We start from the raw sequence: 24,115 nt of genomic DNA on the forward strand, positions 1-24,115 counted from the left end.
CAGTGTGCCCTTGTTGCCAAGAAGGCCAATGGCATTTTGGGATGTATAAGTAGGGGCATAGCGAGCAGATCGAGGGACGTGATCGTTCCCCTCTATTCGACACTGGTGAGGCCTCATCTGGAGTACTGTGTCCAGTTTTGGGCCCCACACTACAAGAAGGATGTGGATAAATTGGAGAGAGTCCAGCGAAGGGCAACAAAAATGATTAGGGGTCTAGAGCACATGACTTATGAGGAGAGGCTGAGGGAGCTGGGATTGTTTAGTCTGCAGAAGAGAAGAATGAGGGGGGATTTGATAGCTGCTTTCAACTACCTGAAAGGGGGTTCCAAAGAGGATGGCTCTAGACTGTTCTCAATGGTAGCAGATGACAGAACGAGGAGTAATGGTCTCAAGTTGCAATGGGGGAGGTTTAGATTGGATATTAGGAAAAACTTTTTCACTAAGAGGGTGGTGAAACACTGGAATGCATTACCTAGGGAGGTGGTAGAATCTCCTTCCTTAGAGGTTTTTAAGGTCAGGCTTGACAAAGCCCTGGCTGGGATGATTTAACTGGGAATTGGTCCTGCTTCGAGCAGGGGGTTGGACTAGATGACCTTCTGGGGTCCCTTCCAACCCTGATATTCTATGAACTATGGAGCAGACCGATGAGAGGGAAGTGAATTCTAGTATAAGTTTTTTTTATTATTAATAATTATTAAGAGGGGTGGTTTTCAAGAGGGCCTTTTGGATTTGAAGCACAAGGCTCGTTGGCTTTTCAATGCGTGCTCCTAAATCCCACTGGCACTTCTGAAAATCTGCCCCAGAGATGTGTGCTGTAAACCTCCCATGCCAGGTTCTTCTGTAAAAGCATTGTGACACCCTACAGTTATTGGGGTTCCTTCCCCCTGCAAGGTTTCCCACCTTCCTTGATCTCTGAGAAGTCATCGCTGACAGGAACCTCCACTGCATTGACTGGGGGGGAGGGGGGGTCTCATCCAGAGCCCAGTGAAGTCTGTAGGAATGTTCCTCTGAACTTCAATGGGCCTTGAACACCATTCATGTGACTTACTGCCAGGGAGCCAGATTCTGACACCTTTACACATGGTGAATAGCACCTTACTCCATGGCTAGTCCCACGGAAATAAATGGCAAGGATATATGCATGAGATTTTATCTCCAATTACTAAGCATTAGGATGAGACCTGCATAGGTGGCAGATTATCCCATAACTTTCTACTGAGGGGTTTCTTGCATTTTCCTCTGAAGCATCTGGTTCTGGAAAGTATTGGGAGACACTGGACTAGAATGACCACTCAGATGTACCAGTATGACGGTAATGTTCCTATGGAAAAGGCATCAGAATCTGGCCCTAAGCTGTTAAGGAACTTGTAGAAAAGCCAAAGAAGATTCTCCCAAAATATGTTATCAAGCATCCCTCTGAGACTGGAAACTCTGCAGTAACCCGATGGCGAGAGAGAGAGGTCAGTACAGAATCAAAGCTGCTAAAACAGAAGTTCCCTAGATTTTCTAAGCCTCCCCTATTGTTTAAAGCTACAAGGCTCACCCATGAGGCTCCAGATGCATCAAAGCTTGAATCTTTGCAGCATAACATGCACCATGTGAGATGCATCTGAGGATTATTCATTTGAGAGAAATGGGTGTAAAGTAAATGTGCCAAGGAGGGGCCAAGCTTTGAACTGGTTACTTTAGAAGGTGGCTGCAATATAATAAAGCAACTGCACATGCATTTCCCTTTAGAACAAATATACCGCACAAAACCACAAAAGTCCTGAATACTTCATATGAGTAGGAAGAGAGGGACAGATCTTCAGCTGAGGTACATTGGCGTCAAGAGTCACTGGAGCTAGGTTGATTTATACCAGCTGAGCCTACAATACAACTAGGTAAGGGTAAAACGATAAGAGCTATTTGTTGCTTATCCTTCAGGGCAGAGGTGGGCAAACTACGGCCCACGGGCCACATCCAGCCTGCGGGACGCTCCTGCCCGGCCCCTGAGCTCCTGGCCCGGGAGGCTAGCCCCCAGCCCCTCCCCTGCTGTCCCCACTCCACTGCAGCCTCAGCTCACTGCGCCGTTCCTCTGGGCGGCGGGGCTGCAGAGCCGCGGCCCAACCCGGTGTTCTGTGCTGTGCGGTGGCGTGGCTGGCTCCAGCCGGGCGGCGTGCCTGCCTGCTCTGGGCACCGTGGCTGTAGCACTGACAGCCACCGGTGTTCCAGGCAGCGTGATAAGGAAGCAGGGAGGGTTGGATAGAGGGCAGGGGAGTTCGGGAGGGTGGTCAGGGGGCAGGGGTATGGATAGGGGTTGGGGCGGTCAGAGGGCGGGGAACAGGGGGGTTGAATGGGGTCAGCGGGTTCCTGGGGGGGGGAGTCAGGAAGGAAAGGGGAGTTGGATGGGGTGGTGGGTGGCAGTCAGGGGCAGGGGTTCCAGGGGCGATCTGGGAGAAGGGGTGGTTGGATGGGGCAGGCGTGGGGGGGTGCAGTCAGAAATGAGAGGAGGGGTTGGGTGTGGCAGTGGGGGGCAGTCAGGGGACAGGGAAGGGTGGATGGGGTAGGGGTCCTGGGGGTGCCATCAGGGAATGGGGGGGTTGGGTGGGGCAGGAGTCCCAGAGGCCCATCAGGGGGCGAGAACCAGGGGGCTTTGGATAGGTTGTGGGGGGCTGGGCCATGTCTAGCTGTCTGGGAAGACACAATCTCCCCTAACTGGCCCTTCATACCATTTTGGAAACCTGATGTGGCCCTCAGGCCAAAAAGTTTGCCCGCCCCTGCTTCATGGCATACATTGATCTATGGCTGAGGTCCGGAAGGAATTCTTCTTCCAGGGAACAGTACGGAGCAGTTAGATAGTTGGGCCAGCATCTCTGCTGATGTAACTCCACTAACATCCGTGAATCTGGCCTATTATGCAGGTTTTGCCTCCTCATCTCAATCATCTATCAAAAGCCGCTGGTGGAGCTAGGACACCAGACTGGATAAACTATTACTCTGTTCTGCTGGCAATTTCTCTCCTAATACTTTGGGAAACGTAGAGGCTATTAGTAGGTCAGGTTTAATTTTAACTAAATCATAAGCCCCAATTTTAATAGGTTTTAGGACACACTGTTTACGTCTCTCTGACTGATCAGCTTTTCCCTTTTTCTGGCCCAGTGGTTTAACATTTATCTGCAATTAGTCATTATTCTCCCTTATCGAAGTCACTGCTTCGTGATGCTGCCCACAGCATGGCGACAGCAGTGAAGGTTGGGGAAACGCTGCTGCTGGCTTCTGCTCTGAGTCCAACTAAGGGATCAACAATATTAGGCAATTCAATAGGCCTTCAGTCTGAACGACGATACATATAGATTCACCGAACTGAGCTCAGAACTGAGGCCTCTCAAATGAAGTGTCAGAAATCTTCCACCAGACCAAAGGCCATGACCCAAATGGGATTAAGTCTGTGCTGTTTCCCTTATATTGTGTTAATGTATACCTGAAAAGGGGGGCTCTCTTTTCCCAGAAGAGGGGTGTTGCTTGAAAAAACCTGGGAAGGGGGACAAGCAGATGAGTACTGTTGTGTTACTGGCAACTTCAGTACATACACTGAGATTCAGTAACACCCCTCACCCCACAGCTCTTCGATAGCACTTTTCATCAGTGGAGCTCAAAGCACTTACCAAGGTGTGGCCTTTTACAGATGGGGAAATTGAGGAATGGAGCAGGGAATTAACTGACCCAAAGTCACCCAGCAGGTCAGTCACAGGAATAGAACACAGGTCTCCCAAGTCAGTCCCATGCTCTATCCACTAGGACACACTGCCTGTCTATGAAAGGAAAGACCACGCAGTCTTAGTGGATACATCCAGCTTGGCCAACCATCTACCTGAAACTCACCAAGGCTGGTGCCCAAGGAGGTTAGGTGCCTAACTGTCACTGAAATGGAAAGATTTGGGCTCCTAAACCCCATAGAGTCTTCTGAAAGACACTAGTCTCTTCCATCCTGTGTTATGCAGGAGGTCAGGCTAGATTATCTAATAGTCCCTCCTGGCCCTAAAACCTCTGAATGCATCAGCTGAAGCCATTATTTATTCATAGACAACTCAGGAAAGAACTGGACAGACCCAGTAAATGGTTTACAACAAATAATTCCGATCCCTTCTGCTTCTGCTATTTGTTTCTCTACACTATTCATTAGTTGTAAACTTACATCATCATACACACATGTGCAGGCAGGGGGACATCAATGAAACTGACAGGCAATTTTAAAGCTGAAATACTTTTTATACTACATAATTAACCTGCGTAACTCCTTGCCACAATATATTCTCCATGCTTGGTAGGACTCAGACAGGACTAACTCTTCAGCAAAAACATCCACAGTTACGTTAGATAGGAGAGATGTATTAAACAAGGTGAACCCTCATGCTTTGAGGCAATAAATCAACTGCTAACAGAGAGACAGCATGAAAAAATTGCCCCATGGATAGGTGGTTTTTTCAATCTTCCTCTGAAGCACCTAATCCTGGCTATTGTCAGAGACAGGATGTTGGACTGGCTGGACCCCTGACCTGATCTGGTATGGCTGCTCCTACTCTGACCATACAAAAGTTTTGGGGTGCTCAGATACAGGATTTGGGTTCATCTCACGAGAAAGACATGGGCTTCTTGAGAAGGTCAGACCTCGATTTGACTAGCAGACACCTCTAAAGTTGATGGGTGTTCTGATCCAGTGGCTGTGTCTGAGTAATGAAAAGTATGTTCCTCTTTCCCATTATGTAGGATTCATGTCTCTCTTCCCCAGCTTCCTCACCCAAGCCAGCCAATTCCTTTCAATTTCTTCCTTTGTTTTTCTTACTATTCCCCAGGATATTTCATGTGTGTGGTTCCAGTTGAGAAATTTCCTGCCTGAACACCGCCTCACATTACTCATTAGTATGAATTTCTTGCTTTATTACCCCAGAGTGCCAGGGCTTTCAATGCTAATTAGATGAAACTCTCTAAGCGAACAGCTGAGATGCACACACTATAAGCCTGCTGCTGTCTCCAAAAGCACAAGTGCCACATCTTGAAATCTGAGTTGGCACCAGCGGCGGGAGGCAATTGAATTTCAGCTGAAATTGAATTCTGAAACAATGCCCCCCTAATCCTAATTAACTCATTTTCTCCCCAGCTTTTCTGAGACAAGGAGATCGGATACATGTAGCTATTCAAAGCGATAAATTAAATAGGAACGGGCACTGCACACTCACTGCCTCGCACCCTGCTCCTCCTCCAAGCTGTAAAATCACCACTGCCTTCCTTGTTCCAGTTCATTTACTTCTGGCCCAGTTCTGCACTCCCTGACAACAGTTTCCATAACCTAAAGGTAGCAGCTTGAGAAATGAGTCACATTCCCTCCCCCTTCCCTGTGTCAGTAAGGGAGCTGTCATCTTGAGCCAATGAGCTGGTTGCATGATTCATGGGACTTGCACTGACCAGCTCTTCTTGGCAGGCCCTTCTGGTTTCCACTTTTAGAATGGCAGGTTAATGTTTGTTTGAGGGAGCTGTACATTAACTGTGTTCGGAAAAAAAAAATCCCAGAAGGATTTCTAACCTGAGGGAGGATCTCCATAAAAAGCACTTTAATGAGTTATCCATGGAAAGAGAACTTCCAAACATGCGCTGCCCCAGTTTAGATCAGCTGTATGCCGCTCTAAAAATGAACAAAAAACAGACTGTCACTCTATAGTCCAAATTCATTAGGAGGTGCAAACACACAGTCCCCAGCACAACAAACCCGGGGGCCTGATATCCCTCTCCCACCAGTTTCATGTCAGTGCAATTCCATTCACATCAGTCATCTTACTCCCGATTTACACCAGCATCGGAAGACCCTCAGGCCCACGAGCCTTCAACTCAGTGCAAACGTCGCTCATCTTCACCAGGGATGGAATGAAGGAAGTAAAAGGCTCTGGGCTGTTATTAAAAATGGAGGGCCAGATCCTTAGCTGGTGTACAGCAGTGTAGTTCTATTGAGGTCAATCAACTTTACTGATTTCCAGTAGCTGAAGACAGGGCTCTGAATCTGTAGCTAAAAGCCTTCTCCAGTCTCATGTCTCTGTAGGATTCGGTTATTAAATTAGCTGGCATTTACTGCCTTTCCCAACACAGCCTGAGAGAGGGGAATCAGTGTCTATGACAACTGTGACAAGCTGACTGGGGAGGGTACAGCAGAAGTACAATATTAACCATGTCACAGAGATTTTGTGATGCTCTGGAGGAGCCAAGTAGTACCCAGACAAGTTGCTTTATGTGTTTCCCCTACAGTACCAGCCAGGAAGCAATCAACCAGCCATTCACAGCTCCATTCAGAGAGGCAAAGACTGCAAAAGTCTATAGTCCAGCCTCACACGGAGCTTTGCTATTTTAAAGCAGTTTGGAGTGCGGTTACAAAGGTGTAAAGACCTTGGGGCCTCTGTGAGGCACAAAGTGCAGGACAAGATTCCTGAGCCATTAGAAAGTAAGTATCTAGCTACACAATAGCATATACTGGCATGTGCTTTCGTTATACATAAGGCTCATGGATACACTAAGGGGAGTGCATGGATCGGGGAATGGGCAATGGGACACAGCTTTTTCCATGCTTGCTGTCTGCCACTGGTCCCCTAAGGCCTCATGCTCCACCCAAGTGACCAGAACCTCCTGTCCAGCCAGGTTAGAGTGTAGAGAAGGATCAGCTGGGTGGATACTGTATTTATTGTCTAAGGGAGTTGATTTCCTACGTGCGTTTGAGGATCTAGGCCTAAGCTCCCAGACGCTGTAATCAGTACAAAGAATTTAACAGAGGAAGAACAATACTCTGGAGGGCCAGATTTTTAAGACAGCTGAGCACCCGCAATTGGAGCCAAGTTTTTAAGAGAGCTCAGCTCCCATATAGGTCTTAGAATAGGTGGCCGGGTCTTCCAGAGCACCAGGTGCATGTTAGGCATCGAGCCCATCTACAGATCTGTTTGCAAGTGGCAGTGGGAACAGCTAGGTGCTGAGCAATTTTTGAGAAGCTGGCCCTTAACATCCGTGGTCCCCCCTTTGATGCTCCACTCTGTGGCTGTGTTGGGCTCTCCTAAACTGGGCACCAGTGGGGAGCACACAACTGTATCCGAACATCTGTCAGGGATGGTCTAGGTATAATTAATTCTGCCTACGGAAGAGAGAGACTAGATCAACTCCTGAGGTCCCTTCGAAACCATCATTTCTACAGTTCTATAAGAACCAAAGACTGATGAACACTGGGTCACACTCTCCTCTCACCTACCCTGGTGTAACCCTAGTCAACTCATCAGAGTCACTCCTGATTTGCACCAGCGTGACAGGAGTATTGGGAACATTTTCTGTATCTGTGGGAAGCTGGTGCTAGTTTTCCAGGCGATTGAATTCATCGATGCTCATTTCATAGAAAGCACCAGTACTGACATAGCACACAATCTACCTGGGCTCTGATTTGGCAAAGCACTTAGGCATGTGGTTTTCTGAATAGGGATGCACTCAAGTACAGTTTGAGTGCTTTTGTCCATAAACCAGCCTCTGTGGAATTAAGTGCAACTTAACCTAGGTGAGTTGCTTGGGCTAGAAAACTGAGTATCACATCCAAATGGGACAAGTCACTAATAATGGGCCCAATTTTGTAACCTTGATGCTGAGTAATCCTGTTCAAGTCAATGGAGCTGTCTATGGCACTGTCAGGTCCAATGTCCGTTCTTTAATTTCCTCATTAGGACATGGAGGGCCCTAGCAATTTTCCTTTTGTGTTCGCATAAGTCCCTGTATTTACAGGAAGGCTCTGATTGTTTTAGATGAGCAGGAGCCTGAAGCTGTATTTCCTGCACATGTATGGAAAAAACTCATCTTCCGGGTTCAGTATGAAGTGGCCTTTGAACTTAATGCTCCGAACAGACGTGACAACAAGTAGCACAGAGACAGTCAGAATGTATGACCTAGCTGTGCCTTTTCAGAGCATCCATGGGGGAAGCTGATACACAGAGAGATAGCAAGACAGGGTTGGCAGTTGAAACTTCAATATTTGACTTTAACGTGAACTTACTGTATTTCCACAGCCAAGGTGCCAGGAAACGTGTGTATTTAGAATGAAATTCCAGGAAATTTGTCCAAGGCACGACAATCTGTTTACTTCAGTGCTGTTTTATTGACTTTTTTTATGAATAAGATTTTGTAACTGACTAGAGTCAGAGATTAATCACCACACATATGCCCTGCCTCTTAGTTGAAATAATCACCAGCACTACAAGCCACAGTTTCTAGACCCAGCTCACTTGGAGAGGGGACTCTTGCCTTTCAGATTAATATTAAAGAAGAACTGAGCCAAAAATCAGGTGTGTTTATCTACGCCCATCTCTGAATTTTGTGGAGTCCAGTAAAATAGGATCAAAACTACTCCTGGATTTTGGGTTTGCAAATCCCACACCACACCCATTTCCACACCCGCCTCCATAATTTCTGGGCCTGATTCTGCCGGCTTCCCTCACACTGAGTAGTACTTTACTCTATGTTGAAATCATTGGCACTACTTACTGAGTAAGGTGCTCCTCAAAGTGAGTAAAGGTGACAATCTGGTCCTCTAATTTTAAAGGCCTTTTAAAAAAGCATCTCATTCTTATAATACAGAAGTTTGCTCTGGTTCAATAAGACCCGTCAAATCTCACATAATTTTGTTTTTTTAAGTCTCACACATTCAGACTGGCACAGCTTCCCATTCCTAATGTGACAACTATTAATTAGTGGGTTTGTGGTGGTGTTGGATGGGTTTGAATGCCAGGTTTCAAAATAGGACACGTGGGGAAAGGGGAGGATAGACAAACCTTCTTTCTCTGACAGGGAAAAAAGGAAAGGGTAATCGAAATGAAACAAAGATCTCTGCTCAGGGAAGGTAGTTGTTCACTGAAGGATGAGACACAAAGAAGACAGACAGACACACTATCTTTTGTCTTGTACCTATGACAAACAAGAGCTGTCAGAGTGAAAAAGCAGAAATGTATCTTTGAAAATATCATGTGATAGCCCCTTGGATTCCTGACTCTCGATCCCACAGTGAAAGGACAGTGATTAACGTACTACTGGAGTTTATACCTCACAAAAGACTTGCTGAACAGCAGTCAGCCATCATTTCCACAGCGAATAAGATCATGATGACTCACAGCCACTGGTTGAGCACAGGCTATCCAGTGAGAGATCTTTTAGCGAGCACGTGATTGACCTGGGTCTTCACTGTATTCACAACGCAACGGACAACATAAAAAGCCACTTTCATTGTTACTCTTCAAGCTGCTAAATCAATGTGCTAATTATTTTGCCCGTTACTCTGAGAACTGTGTAGGTTTTGACTCTCTCTCTGTCCTGCCAGTTAACTAACATTTTTCCATTAGGCCCTGATCAGAATCAGGATACAGTCAGCGTTCCAGCTGTAGGTTGTCCCCAGATTCCCAGTTTATCTCTTTAGTGCACCCATTTTATAGAACCGTATAGAGGCCAGGAACTCTTCAGCTGGAGGGACTGTACTTCATAGCCATTTGTTCACGGATTAATGGTTCATTTGTTCTCCCTCTGCATTGTCTTAGGAGTAAGTAGCTTCCCCTCTGATGACTGAGTTACCATCTCCTGTTTTATGCCCGAACCTACCTTTATCTGAGGAAAATTCCCTTTGTTCCTTTTGTGACCTCTGAGGCCTTAGGCCATTGTGACATGGGCCCTGACCTTCCCGGGCCTTCAGCTCTCAGCTGACACCACCAAATCGAATGAGGCCACTATTGCTGGTTCTTCCCATCCAGAGTCCACTGCCCTGGCTAAGTCACTCCCTCAGTGACTGGGGCGAATGGTCCCGGACAGTCTTCAGGATCGCTGCCCAGATAGTACCACTCATTCAATGGCTGGTTGGGCAACCCAGAGCCCCACACTACTGTGGGATCCAATCCAGAGATCATATACCTGGCAACAGTGGTCTACTTTCACTCAGACCCTGAGCTCTTTCCCCACCTCTAGGTGTACCAGCTCAAACGCCCTCCTCCCAGAGAGTAACTAGAGACTACTTCCCCTGCAGCTGCTTTCAGCTTACTGGCTTTATACCTGCCTTTCCTGTTTCTCCCCAGCTGGGTGGGTTCCATTAGTCCTTCAAGTCCTGGCTCTTCCCCAGGGAAAGCCTATCAGGTTAATTATCCTAATTTATTACCTGTGCCTTGTGTGGCGTGAACCCTGACCCAGTGTGATGGGGTGAATCATAGAATATCAGGGTTGGAAGGGACCTCAGGAGGTCATCTAGTCCAACCCCCTGTTCAAAGCAGGACCAATCCCCAATCATGATTACATACCTCACAGCTAGGGCCTGCATCTGTAGCTATGTCCACCAACTATCAACTGCAGGATTCAGGTCTGGGGGCTTTCTCACAGCCTGTATGTTAAGCAGACAGGAGGGTGTACGTTTCTCTGGTAGGCCAGACTGTGATCCTCTATGGGGAACAGGTTTCAGAGTAACAGCCGTGTTAGTCTGTATTCGCAAAAAGAAAAGGAGGACTTGTGGCACCTTAGAGACTAACCAATTTATTTGAGCATAAGCTTTCGTGAGCTACAGCTCACTTCATCGGATGCATCCGATGTGCCTGGGGCTTGCACTGAGCTGTGCTTCCCTGGGGAAATAAGTTACCCAAGTTACTGCTCTCCTGTTCTACTCAAGGGCGGAAACCTAAGTAAAGACTTGTTTAGATTAGGAACATGTGCATCACTGTAACTACAGCAGTGCAACCTACCTGGCACTATGACATACTGGGTCCTCTCCTGCTGAGTGCTGCGGCTGCCCTTCAGTTCTGACTTGAGACATCCTTGCTATTCAGCTCCCCAAATTGTTTAAAATTGTGCAGCAGTTTGGTTAACTTGATAAAAAAAGTTTCACTAGGGACTCTTATGAGTTGTGACCCTAGATAGGCTTTGAATTCAGGTCTCTGGAAATTTATTCACCTTTGCAACCATGTAGTCCCCAATTCCCCGCTTATGGTTATTTTCTTACCCCCAATGCAACCTGAAGATCTTCGATGATGTGGCTAATATATCAGTCAACTTCCCAGAATAAAAACCGTGCCATTTAAAATGTGAGAATCAAGTTTGCAAAAGGGAACGGAAATAAATGTCCTGCGCAGCTCAAGTGATAGTAACAAGCTAGATTCCTGCTGCAGGTGTTTCCTTCTGAATAAGCCATTTCTCACTCCGAAAAAAGTCAGAGGTGGGTATTAGAACAGGGAAAAGTCCACACTAGGCTTTTGCCACCCTGCAGCTTTTGAGTGCTGTTTGACTTAAATCGTTATTTCAGTACCTATGGCTGAATCGTTTAATGCACACACACTACAGAAATATATAATTACGAAGCAACTCTGCATTGCAAACCTCGCCTGGAATCAGTAAGTAACCTCTGCTGTAACTAGTGGTTGTTTCCTTGCAAATAAAGTTGTGATTTCACTTTCCTCAGGCAGCCCGGGATTAGAGTATAGGCACCCCAGGCCTGGGCCTACGCTCCCAGCTCTTTACCTCATGTGACTACATCAGAATCTCAATCTCAGCTTTCATTTAAAAATGAAAGCAAGTTCCTAGCCCTCATGGCCATGAAAAAAAAAAAAAAAATCTTTAAAACATGACTCAAGTCTGACCAAAGCAGCTAATGCCTGAAACAACAGCTCTGCTGCGATGGCGGAACTGCCCCATTCATTGCAGCACGGGGTGCCAACACCAAGACCATCTCCCAGAAAAGCCCCGCAAAACTCCCCAGTTATTTGATCAAGGGGAGCTGGGATGAGCATTTGCTACATAAGGAATATTCACAACAGAAAGGATTTGCCACCTCTGTACGCTTGCATGTTAATTCTGGCACTGGACTTTCTTGAGTTTGCAAAGAGCTACCAAGTGTGACTCTCACACCAGGTCACTATGTGGGTAGAAGCCCCATACAGGGCTATTAATTCCTATTGCTGGATTCTAAGGAAGTCGATCATTTTAGCATATGAATTACATCCCCACTTAAGGGCTGTGAAAAGGAACATGTTCATTGTACTAATAATTAAAGAGGTACCAACACTCTGAGGTTACTCTTTACAGCCCTCTTTTGCATCGAATTTTTGTACCATTTGCTAAAACAATTGAATACCTTGCCAGCCAAATAAGTTAATTGAAATATTTCATATCTTCAAAACAATCAAAACAAACATAGAATCTAGCCAATGTTTTACATGCAGATTCTCCCTTGAAATGCAGTATCACTGTCTTTGGTAATTAATTTCCCATATGGGTTGAATTACAGCAGCATCTGTTGAAGATGTGATAGTGGCAGATGTTACAGTATCATGGCTTCTTCTCTGTCATGCATCCCTGGCTGCTAATTTATGGTTGTGTCTGAGGGGGATAGGTGGGGGTTGTCTGTATGGAGTCATTGGCCAGGAAGTATCTATGCTTATTATAAGTACAGTAGGAGAGCAACTTGAGTGCACTGAGGAGATAAGCGTGGCTGTGTCCTCAGACATCTCCTGCTAGGGACCTTAGCAGCACCTCCTAGTGCTATTATACAGCCCGAACTACATAGAACCATCATGAAGAGAGTTGTTTTCCTGCGGCTCCAAAATCCTGCTAGAGTTCCAGCCTTGTGATCAGTGAAACTGAGAGAAGTTATGTAAAATTCAAAGAGATGCGTCTCTGTTCAGGCAAATATTAGAATAAGGGAGCGTTTCTGAAACCTCCCTGAAACAGTCATGTGTATCTGGATCAGCATTTCCTCTCCTGCGATATCAAGATGCCTGAGAGCTTTCTGGAAATATCCTGAGTCAACTTTTTCAGCCAATTAGTTCCCCGACAAGTAACTGGAGTACTTGGCCCCCACAGGACTGATTGCTTATTTAAGGGACCGAGGGAGCCCAACTTGTCGGCTGGAACTCAGTAGCCAACAGCACCATTCAGGTGACAAAGTGGGTTTGAAACACATTTGTGCTCCCCCAATCCTCAGCCAGCTGTGTCAGGCTGATCCCCCAGCACAAGTCGCAGCAGCCCAAGCGCTCTGGTCATTGCTCTTTGGCGGACCTGACCAAAAATAACTACTCCACAAGAAAATGCTTCTTTAAAAAAAAAAAAAAAAAAGAGGGAAAAGAGGTCAATTCTAGAAAGTTTAAGAGGCTACAGTGCTCTCTTCATCTGATGAATGGGTTTTAGCCCATGAAAGCTTATGCCCAAATAAATCTGTTAAGTCTTTTTACTGATACAGACTAACCCAGCTACCACTCAACTCTTTCGTTGAGAGTTATTTTTACAGAGTGTGAATCATGTTGCACTGGGAGGAAGCTGGATTGTTCTGCTGTCAGTATCATCACCATTCGTTGTGCTAAAAATACAATATGTTCTGAAGTTGGAGATTGCTCAGCTTACAGCTTAGGGCCTGATCCAGAGATGTGCCAAGTACCCTCAGGTCCCAGGGCGCTGACAGCTTTCGAGATGAGACCCGCAGATAGCACAGGGCTAATCCACACTAGCAAGCAATGACCGGAGGGGGGAGAGGTCTCTCAGTTATACTGGTGGCATGCTGGAATCACTCCATTGACTTCAGTGGCATTATTCCTAATTCTCCCAGATGTAAGTGAGATCAAAAGCAGGCTCTTCCTCTCCCCCCCTCCACCCGTCTCCTTCTTACGCTCAGTGGTAAATATTTGATTCTCCCTGAAATCTGACAAAGAAAGGCTGGCGATCATTCCAGCTAATGTCTCCAAGGTATACCCTGCTGTCAATCATTTTTGCTTTACCTCAGGACAATCAAGGAAGGGAAGATTTTAAATACCTTCATAGCGCTGGCCCCATATGCTGCCCACTTCCATCCAATAGCTCCAGTGATTTTGACAGTTTTCTTTTAAAGGAGTTAAGAGGTGAATCAAAGTCACAAGTTTCATTTTGACAAAGCCTTTTCCATATCAATATTCAGCTACTCAGAGTGCAGAAATGGTGAAACTATTGTACAGGCTTAGCTATCAAAACCATAGCTATAGCATAGCCCAGTGATTAACCTGTGTCTTTTGTTCCTGAATATTTACATATATTTGCACTTCATTGCACAGGAAATTCTCTTAGCAGTGGAAATGTATGTTCTCATTACTATTCACTTGCCATGAAAGAGATTTGCAGGGTGGTTTCTCCCCTATCACGAGCGTATGTGGTATAGCCCCTCCTAGAATGTAGATTATCCCCCATTCACTGCATGATGTGGACCAGTTGGGAATTTGCTTAGTGACAGGACTTTAATTTGGTGTCAGGTTTATCAGACTACCCACCAGCTTGCCATTCACGCAGCTTCCCCGTTAGTTGGTCTGTTGTCTGGGGAAAAAACCCTATTTTCGGGTTGTACATATTTGTTAGCCGGTGGAGCTGTAACCTGTTGCTGATGTAGGTGTAATCTAGTTGTACATGGAGGTTCAGTAACTTTATTACTAGAGGCTTTGGTGTTGTTGCATTTTGAGGCATCTAAAGTTATTTATGCTGTGGTACATGACACCTTATTTTGGTTCTCTATGCTGAGATTCATACTTCCATGTATGACAACACTATCTCTGTCTTGCTTATATGTTGACGTTTGGAGGTTGAGGCACTCAATGCTATTGGCACTGTATACTTGGCTTAGTTGTATGTATTCATTTTTTGGTAGCTGAAGGACTCTAGTCTAGTGGTTCTTAGTCCATGTTTCAGAGACTATCTGGTATTCCACAGAATTTAAGATTTTGACAGTGGGAAGGTAGAAGTGGAGGTGTGTGTTGGGAGAGATCCCAGCCCTCTTAACAGTTCTCTCTTGTACAAAGAGGTTGCAGAATGAAAAGCTGGAGACTAGAGATGGCCAGGAATTTCCCCTCAAAGTGTTTTTTTCCCAAAGGAAAAATATGGTTCCCCAGCTAGCCGTGGCACACCAGGCCCTGCCCTCATGTTGAGCTACCAACGTGTATCATTGGAGTCCGTGCATCACAGGAGATGTAGTTTGGTGGAGGAACCCAGTCCAGAGAAGAGAAGGGGGGCACGAGACAGCTGAGCTGCGCTCCCCTGAAGCACCAGGGCAGCTCTGGCAGCCGCAGTTCAATGCCAAACCAAACTGAAAGGAAACATTTTGATTTGGGAATTTCAAAACATTATTCCAATCAAAGTGTCAAAACAAAACTTTTCAGCACTTCTCAATTGAAGATTTTCAGAGTTTTATGTTTTATAAAATATTTTGACTTTTCATTCTGATGAGAATGCTGATTTTCAGCTGGGCGGCCTCTAATCTGACCTATTGCTAGGGCAGCTCTGGCTTGGCTGGATGGTGAGCTGGCATAGCTTGTCATGATGGAGTTAAATGAAATTGGTGCTCAAAGTAAGTTGGCAACTAGAGATACTACTAGCCAAAATGCAGTTCTCTTGTATCTCATTTCCTTTACGAGAGTGTTTAAAGGTCTTGTGGCAGAATTCCATTCAGTGGAAACAAACAGTGTACCTAATGTGTCTAGCTATCAGACCTCTAAATATATTTTTCTCCCTCCCTGTTGGTGCGTATAAAGGATCATAACGATTTGGTGAGATCACTTGAACATTGCGAGTGACGTACTATAATAAATGTGAAATCCCAGCCTGATAACCAGACATAACACAGGCCCTATGCTGTGCAGGCCCTGCTGTGTTATTTTATGTCCTATACTCTGACAGGGTGAAATTTATTCCTGGTGTAACTCCACTGAGTTGAGTGGAGCTACACCAGCAATGAATTTGCCCTGCAAGACTCACTTCAGCTAACAAAATAACCCCCACCCCACAGAACATGTGGTTCGAGGACAACATAAGACCCACCTGTAACAAATAAAATACCTAACTGTGTAAGTCTATTTGATTTTCTGTTTTCTCTCTCCAACATGGCCCCTTTCATACACGTTGGGGAAGAGAATGGAAGATTTCAGATACATCCACAAAGTTTTTTTCACCTCTGTCCTTCATCAAAACTTTCTGTTGTTTTAAAGATAAAATCCTACTTTCAAAGGCTGCCTTTTCCAGCTTTATATTAAGTGACTCGTTTTTTATTTGTTTGTTTTTCCAGACAAACAGTCAGGTCTCACCCACCTGCCTTTAGGTGTGAGTAAGTCAGCTCTGGAGCATAAAATACCTCATAAAGGGGAGAAGTACTCTGTTTTCCAAATGGATTTGGCTCAGACAACTGGGAACCAGCTCTCCACTGTAACAAACCACCTTGCTGCAGAACTGTACTAAGATTATAAGATCACTGGGGGCAGGGACTGTCTCTCTGTTCTCTGTTTGTACAGCAGCTAGCACAATGGGGTACTAGGCACTACAGTAAGAAGACAAACGGTAACAAAGCCAGTGTCCTTTGTGATAAATGGAACTGTCACAGTTTCAGGGTAACTGCACCTATATTTTCCCCTCTGCGATCCCTCCAGGGAACTCCCTTGAGGTTTTAGGCTCCCAGCCATCACCTCTCTTGGATGGAGACCCCAAGTCTGTCTCTCTCCCTCCTGCTTAGGGGTTTGGAGGCTGCACAGCTCCCTGACTACACTGTGATATCCCCAGCAAGCCAGTCTGCCTAAAGACCAGATCCTGTGTGTCACCTTCTCTCCGAAGGCTGTCAACAGTGTTTTTAGCAGCGACCACACAGCTGAGCGCTCTCTCTCAGCAGAGCATTTAAGGACAAAAAAAGCATACAGAGAAAACAAAGACCAATAGAAGTTCCTACATGCTTACGAAGCATACCACCAGACTCACCAATCAGTCTTATGGGCTCTACTAAGCCCAAGTCTTTCCAACCTTTCAGCAAGGGTTGGGCCCCCCTAGCACCTATGATCCTATGTTTGGTGACACAAGACGAAGACCCCCTAGTCTCAGCCTTTATACACCAAAAGCCATTTCTTTGTTTCCCAGTTTCTAGAAAACTCAGCCTTAACTAGTCTATGCAAACCACCCGATGGGGTTGGTACTTCTCTGGAGTCTTTACAATTTCAGGGACAGTAGTAATCACAGACACACACAGTTTTTAGTTCCTGGGGGAGCACTGGTAACCCTCCCTCCATGGAATTGCATGCAGTCTGTAGCCCACACTGATACATAAAACATTCATAACCTAATACAATATGGATGGGTCCCAAACATAGTGCATGCGGTTGCATTATATGTCACAGGGGCATTTTAACTTGCTCTGTATAAGTGTGCATACATGAGTCTTAGGCCATCCCTGGGGATTCTAAAAGGAGGAATACAATAATAATAATAATGAAATTCCTTATATTATACCTGTACTGTACTTCTCAGCTGAAAAGGCATCCCAGAGTCATTCTCTCTTCTTCATCCAGCTATAAGCATACAGTATCCAGTTAGTTAAGTGAACTCACTTGGCTGCACTTGAGTGGTTAGTTATCTCTGAGATCAAACACAGTAGCCATTGCATAGTGACACTCCTGATACAGTACGATTTAATGTAAAAGCCACTAAATACGAGCATTAATATACATTGAAAAGATTGACTCGTTACTCCCTTCTTCCTCCTCCCCCACCACTGCCTCTTCCTCTCTCACTTCCCCCAACCAAGAAAGGCTCGAGTTCAGACAGGAATTAATTCAGGGAGGTCCTACAGCTGGGGTCATACAGGAGGTCAGACTAGCTGGCCTCAGGAGTCACTTTTGCCCTTATAATCTATGACCACAATGTTGGGGTAAACTGGAGGTGGGATGGGGAGGTGTCTGGCCATGCACTGATGTGGAGGGATCTGGGGATAAGCTGCAGGCAGAGTTTCTCTAAGCATCACTACTTATTTTTTCCAGTTTGACCCCTGACAGGAAGAATGTGTGCATTAGGAAACGCAGGGGGACAAAAGAGCTGTAATTACCCTGTGAAGACTTGACTGAGGCACCAGGGCTAACCTGTTTATTCTTCTAAGACAAGTGCCCTGAGATCTTTAATTACAAGAAGTAGCCAGGACCTCTATTTTACATACCCCTCCAGAACCACGGTCCCTCTCCGGCTCAAACCCTGTTCAGTTCTCAGAGGAAGGAGTGACGCCACACCAACCTCAAACCCAGATGCTGAAGGAAAGTTCCTGCCACGGCCTTGTCTCCATGACCAGCGCAGGCCCGACAAACTGCAAGCTCCACTTGCTACCTATCTGAAGCACTTAGTGATTGGTGAAGAGCTGAGAGCTGTATGCTGGGATAGGTTGTTTAGCCAGCAGGTGAGTCCACAGACATTTTCTGAAAGCACAGATAACATTTGGCCCCACGTTAGTGAATTGTAGGCATGTGCCAAAATGCGTTCTTAAGCAACCTCGTAGGTCATGTTTTAAACAGAACAGCTGCAATTTCCTTAGCAGTCACTTCCAATGACTGTCTTCCCTAGTGGCTAAAGAGGCCTGCATGAGGCTGTCTGAGCTACTGAAGTGTCTCCTTCAGCTCAAGTAGCAGACTTAATGAGCCAGATCCTCAACTCATTGCAATCCATGGAGCACTACTGGAGTTAGCAGAGCTTCACCAATTTACACCTGCTGAGGACCGGGTCCCTTGCCTTTAATCCTCAGCATTGTCAGTTTAAATTTTGGCAGGAGCAGCCTCCTCCCAAACTAACAGGTACTTCTACAAGGAACTAGTCAACTCCTGCTACAAGCATGGAGGACTCGGTGCTGCATGGGGTTTCCTAGAGAGTTTCCAGGCCTACCTGAAAGTGGGTATAGTTATGGGCAGTTATAATACTGCCATGTAAAGGAGTCTTGACGTAAAAGAGATCAGGCCTTTAATGGAAATACTGTTTAAGGACTCCTAAGAATCTGCCATCACATTGACCGACTTCTCTTCTCCCTGAAATTTCATAACAAAACTGGAATCAGTTTATTGAATGCTTCCCTGTGTTTTCTTAAGGGATGATTCTTCACTGTGGCACTTAAAGCTCAGCTTCACAGCTGGGACTTGCACGAGGCTTCAGGATGAATGTATATAATAACAACCACCTATGTTTTATTGCTCCTTTCACCCCCGAGGATCCCAAAGCACTACACCCACATACAACAGCTAAAAAAACATCAATCATAAAATATGTGTGTGTCTATGTCTTTCACTCCTTTATAATGCGGCCTACTGCAGTGGAATCTGGTTGCTAATACAAATGCAAACTTCCATTTTAAGTCAGCAATGGGAAATGTAGGTCAGGTAAGGAAAAAGGGTCAAATCAGTTCTGGTGTAAACAGGTGCAAATCCATTCAAATCAATAGAGTCACTTAGGCGCAACTGAATTGAAGTTGATGTTGTTACACTAGAGAGACAAGCTGTCATAAATGTGATCAGAACCTGGCCTGTTGTCCAGTCCTGTAGTTTGGAGCTTCAGCAGCTAGTCCAACGTTCCCTTGTGGTGCATCTGGTATTCTTCTGGCCAGACTGAGCAAATAACTCCTCCCTACGTAACCTTGTTACCAAACACAACTGCTGAACATAAGGGAGGGCACAGCAGAGAGTACAATAGGGCGCTCAGAGGGCCAGGTGGCCGAGCAGTAAGCACATCTGACCTCCAGCCCCTTGGCTCTCTGTCAGGGGGCAGTAGATATGCCTATTTCCGGGCCTTAGGGTAGGAGTGTTTTGGACTCCACCCACATCTGGGACTTTGCCCATAAGGGGGAGGGTGTTAGGGAGACCCAGGCCCTCCCTCTCCATTGGGTCCCCACCCAGGGTCCTGTGGAAAGCAACATCAGCAAGGTCCTCCCTGCAGAGAGCCTACATCTGCCACCCTGGGCTGCTTCCTACCTCCATGCTCCTTCAGTGTGGGGCGTGGCTCCTATAGCCCAAACAGTCAGTAGAGTAACAAAGAGTCCAACTGAGCAGGGCTCTGCAGAAGCTGCTGGTTCTCCAAGTGGGTGGTGGTTGGAGAAGGCTCTGCCTGTGGCCCCTACCCGCTCTGTGGTCCCTTCTCAGGATCAACCTTCTGTCTGGCCTCTCAGGTGAAGGTTTGTCTCTCGCAACCTGCCCACCAGCCCTTTACCTGGCCTTCTGAGCTCCTGTTAGCCCCACCCCTCCAGTCTGCGAAGCATGCTCCATCTGGAGGAGCAGGTTATCTGGATCCAGTATTGCCTTTTAACCCCCAGGAGCCCAGTGTGGGGTCTGTATACCCCCTCACGGAGGGACTGAAAAGGAAAGCAGAAGCCTTGTCTAAAGGAAAGGTCACTTGGCTGGTTGTGCCTTCTCCTGTTTGCTTTTCTCCCCACTCTCCTGTTTGTTCATTTCCTCGCCTTTTGATCTCATTGATTCCCGGAGTCCTTGCTCGTCCTGGTGACCTTTGCAGATTAATTCCACAGTACTTTGCATTTGTATAGAACTGTTTATCCCAAAGCAACCCAAAATGCTTTTCAAAACGGATATGCATGCTATGGGCGCAACTGTGACACATGGCACGTGCCCGAATTCCCTTCCTTCCCTGTACGGCTTATGCTTATTGTGGGGCACAGCATTGCTGCAGGTGGTGTCGCCTAGGTACAGTTGCTGCTTTCCTTTCTGCACAGGTGGGCAAAGAGTGGGTGGTGTCTTGTTTTCTCCTCCCCTGAAACATGCCAGCTGATGCAGCTGAGAAGGCACAGTAATCAGACAAGCTATAGGGCTGGCACAGATTACTTCCCCTCTGGAGCAAGAGCAGGGCTGGAAGCAGGAATCATAGCATACCTCTCCGACTCCTCCTGGCCAGCTGCTGGGGTGGCACCGCCCCTTACTCAGGTCTTGTGGCTCATCCCATATTTAGGGATTGCTGCACCTGCCACTGAAATGCGACTACCTAGGTGAAATTTAGTAATTAACCCTGCACCTCAGCGTATGGCAGGAAATGAAAAAGAATTTAGTGTCCAACAGAAAGTGCAGAAGGAATTTAATCAGGTGCCAAGATTTTCTAAAACAGGAGCCTGAAGTTAGGCTCCTGGATCCCATATTTAGGCACGTGCCTGGTTTTCAAGAGTCCTAAGCAGCAAACAGTTCTCAGGGAGACCTACTGAGTTACCATTCCTCCTTCACCGTCACCTGCCAAGCCTAACATCCAAAATATTAAGCAAGTCTGCTAAGTCAGTCCTGCCTCTAGTTAGCACAAGCTGGTATGAGTGTGCGGTTTCTTGCCTTGCAGCTCCGTCTTCTGCATTTTGGCAGTAACATACATACTGTACAATAAATCCTGAATCCCCGTTTCAACTGCTTTGAAGGAGGTACCGAGATCTCTGAAGGATAAGGGTACTCCTTCACTCTACAGGCTGATAACTACAGACAGTCCATCCCAATGGAGTCGGTGATGAGAACCAGTGAGGAGACACTTGCACTGCTCTTGTTGTGACATACCATTTTCCAGGCAGTCTCACCAGGAGACCACACACAGCTCTGCAGAAAACACAAGCAAAGAGAGAGAAATCTGTTTCCCCCTTTTAAACACCCCTGGGATTTTGCCAATGATTTGGCAACTTGAAGCAGGTACGATTTTGAATCTCTCCATCGGGCTAGCATCTTAGAAATATAAATTACCTGGGATGATCAGATCCAACACAGAGGCTGAGCTGGATAATACAATTCAGACTGAAACCTGACACTATGTCTTTGAGATAGGGGTCTCCAGCTAGAGCAGTAGTTCTCAACCTGTTTACCACTGTGGGCTGCATATGCGGCCCACACTGTGTTATGTGGGCTGCATCCAATACTACCTGTGTGGCCCGATGTCACATGGACGATGTCACATGGGTCGCAGCTGTGTGCTGATTGGGCCACTGGCCAGCACCCACGGGCCACAGGTTGAGAACCACTGAGCTAGAGGGAGAGGATTTATATATTTGCCTGCAAGTGTGAGAGACTTATCTGAGCCCCAACAGCCCATCCAAGGTTTCAGGTGATGCTTTTCCTGCCCTCCTGGACAGCTCTCCCCCCAACGCCCAAAGTGGGGAGGCGGAAACCGTTAAAAGGAGCCACTGTCCTATTTTTTCCACCAATCCAGCAAAGCCTGCCTGCCTGCCTCACACACCCCTCTACCTTTGAGATAGTGGCGGGTTGTATTTTCCAGAATGCCATGAGGAATGCACATTTCAAAGAATTGCACAGGGCTGGTATCCACTGTGACTGGCTCTCTTGATTTTATGACTCTTGCGAGTTTTTCCCAGCTGCTGGTATTGTATAATTAGGGGATAATCTCAGCCATCGTTAATAAAATGTAAGCTTCCAGCTCTTGTGGTTGGAGAGAAAAGGTTGAAAATGTGACCAAATTATGTCATGGAGGCTAAGGAATCAGAGGACAAAAAAAAAAAAAAAAAAAAAACCCACAAAAACAAAAAAACCCAAACCTTCAAAATTATTTATTTTTAAAAAAAATCTCATGATTTTGGGGGCTTGACATGATACCTAGAGTTGGCATTACTGAGTATCTCTACCAACTGTTGGCCAAACATCAGAGTCAACATAACCAGCTGCCAGAATCCTGCACCATCTGGTTGTGCTTAGCATGTGTATGTGCATTTGACACATGGGTACAGCCTAGATACCAAACAGGTTCTTGGTGGTCCAGAGGACACAACCACAGCAGGTGAGTCAGAGAATCTCTCTCTCTCTGGTTAAGCCAAATGACACCATTCTAAGTTCATCTCATCAGGAATGCAGTCAGACTTTCATTGTTCAGAGGTACGACGTTAGCCTTGTAAGTAAGGTGAACTTTACCCTCTTAGAATAGCTTATTGAGACTTGAGTCATCAATTCCATTCGTGTCAAATGGAAGGGACGAAGTTAACCTTTTTGTGCAGCCCTTTGAAAAAGTACCCCAACTATCAAGCGGAGTTTGGAATTTTCTTCTTTTAGCCGGTGTGGATCATCAATATTAAGTCCCTTAAAAATGAGCTCCCATGAGAAACTATAAGAGTCTGCTCACAGTTGCACATCTATAACTAAGTCACCGCACTGCTGGCAGAGGTGTGGCCACAGCACACGTAGACAGGAGGCGTTAGCTTGGATTTCGCTCGCTCGAGTAACAATAGCGGGGACGCCAAGTCCCACTCAGTGTTGTGCAGCTGGTGCTGTGGCCAATGCTACTGCAGCTTCATTGAGATCGTTCTTGGAACTAGCCAGATCAAACCTAGCTCAGGCATGGCTACACATATGGCTTCACAGGATTTGTCCCCTAATGCTTATCAAACGAGATGATCTTGTAAAAAAGGACCAATTTCTGTCCACAGTTGTATACCAGCTAAGCCTCGGTGTCATTTATGGCAGAATTTGGCCAGTATAACTCCACTGATGTCAATAGTTACAGCAGGAATGGCTTCGACCCTCTGTGTTTTAAAGCCAAAATTTTGACAGGCTGACCCATAGATGAACCAGCCTTCACGGTTTGAGATTGTGTATAAGAAGCCTGCACAGAGGTGCCATCCCATGCAGTAGCCAAAGGACCAACAGAGATAGTTCAGATGAAAAGAGTGACAAAATATCCTGAAGTAGTAAAGGTCTAAGGGCCAGATCCCCGGCTGATGTACATTGGTGTAGCTCCACCGCAAGTCAACAGAATGACATCGATTTCTAGCAGCTGAGGATCTGGCTGTAAATGGGCTTGGCCAGAACATTACCTGCTACATTTCAGGCTGAAACAAGTTCTGGGGGATTTTTCTTAGCATAAGTTCAAACCCAGTAAAGAGGAGCTGTAATGGAAAGAGTGATGCAATCTTTACCTGGAGAGATGAATGCAGTCTAGAAACATGTTCTCGTTAGGATTCCCCAATCTGTGGCTCCTTACTCCCAACCCGGCTACAACTTACTGCAACGTTCCCTCGTTATAAATCAATCATTTTTCCATATAAGAATCAACGTTCAAATCTATGGCTAATATAGGATAATTTTGATAAATATCTCTATTACAATACATATGCCATACAAGAGCCCCTATGCTAAAAATGTTTTTCAGGTTGCAAAAGTTGAAGGGAAGGTAGGCCATGCAACCTTAACTCACCCACTTGTGCATAAACTGTTTAATTCATTCACTCCTCCTGACCTGGAGCAGGTGCATCAAGGGTTACACTCTTTCATGCACCCACAGTGCACCACTGTATCCCACCACTATGGGATATGTCTTAAAGAAACAGGTC

General features: G+C 46.1%; 2 long non-coding RNA genes across 3 annotated transcripts in view; both read right to left on the reverse strand.

Moving 5' to 3' along the window:
- LOC114019979 overlaps positions 1–17,348 on the reverse strand; it is a 51,622-nt gene extending 34,274 nt beyond the window's left edge. The window contains exons 1-2 of one of the 2 annotated variants that reach the window (XR_006292369.1): positions 17,290–17,348; positions 5,564–5,662 (exon numbers count right to left, since the gene is read on the reverse strand). This is a non-coding gene — a long non-coding RNA (uncharacterized LOC114019979). Of the gene's footprint in view, positions 1–5,563; positions 5,663–10,325; positions 10,498–17,289 lie in introns of those variants that run through there. The other variant, XR_006292368.1, reaches the window with a different exon arrangement.
- Positions 17,349–19,081: 1,733 nt separating this feature from the next.
- LOC122466666 lies at positions 19,082–23,199 on the reverse strand. The gene is made up of 2 exons (XR_006292370.1): positions 22,023–23,199; positions 19,082–21,383 (listed from the first exon to the last, which is right to left on the reverse strand). It is a non-coding gene; the product is annotated as an uncharacterized LOC122466666 (long non-coding RNA).
- Positions 23,200–24,115: the final 916 nt, after the last annotated feature.

The sequence above is a fragment of the Chelonia mydas genome, chromosome 7, assembly GCF_015237465.2.
Source record: "Chelonia mydas isolate rCheMyd1 chromosome 7, rCheMyd1.pri.v2, whole genome shotgun sequence".
Lineage (NCBI taxonomy): Eukaryota > Metazoa > Chordata > Testudines > Cheloniidae > Chelonia > Chelonia mydas.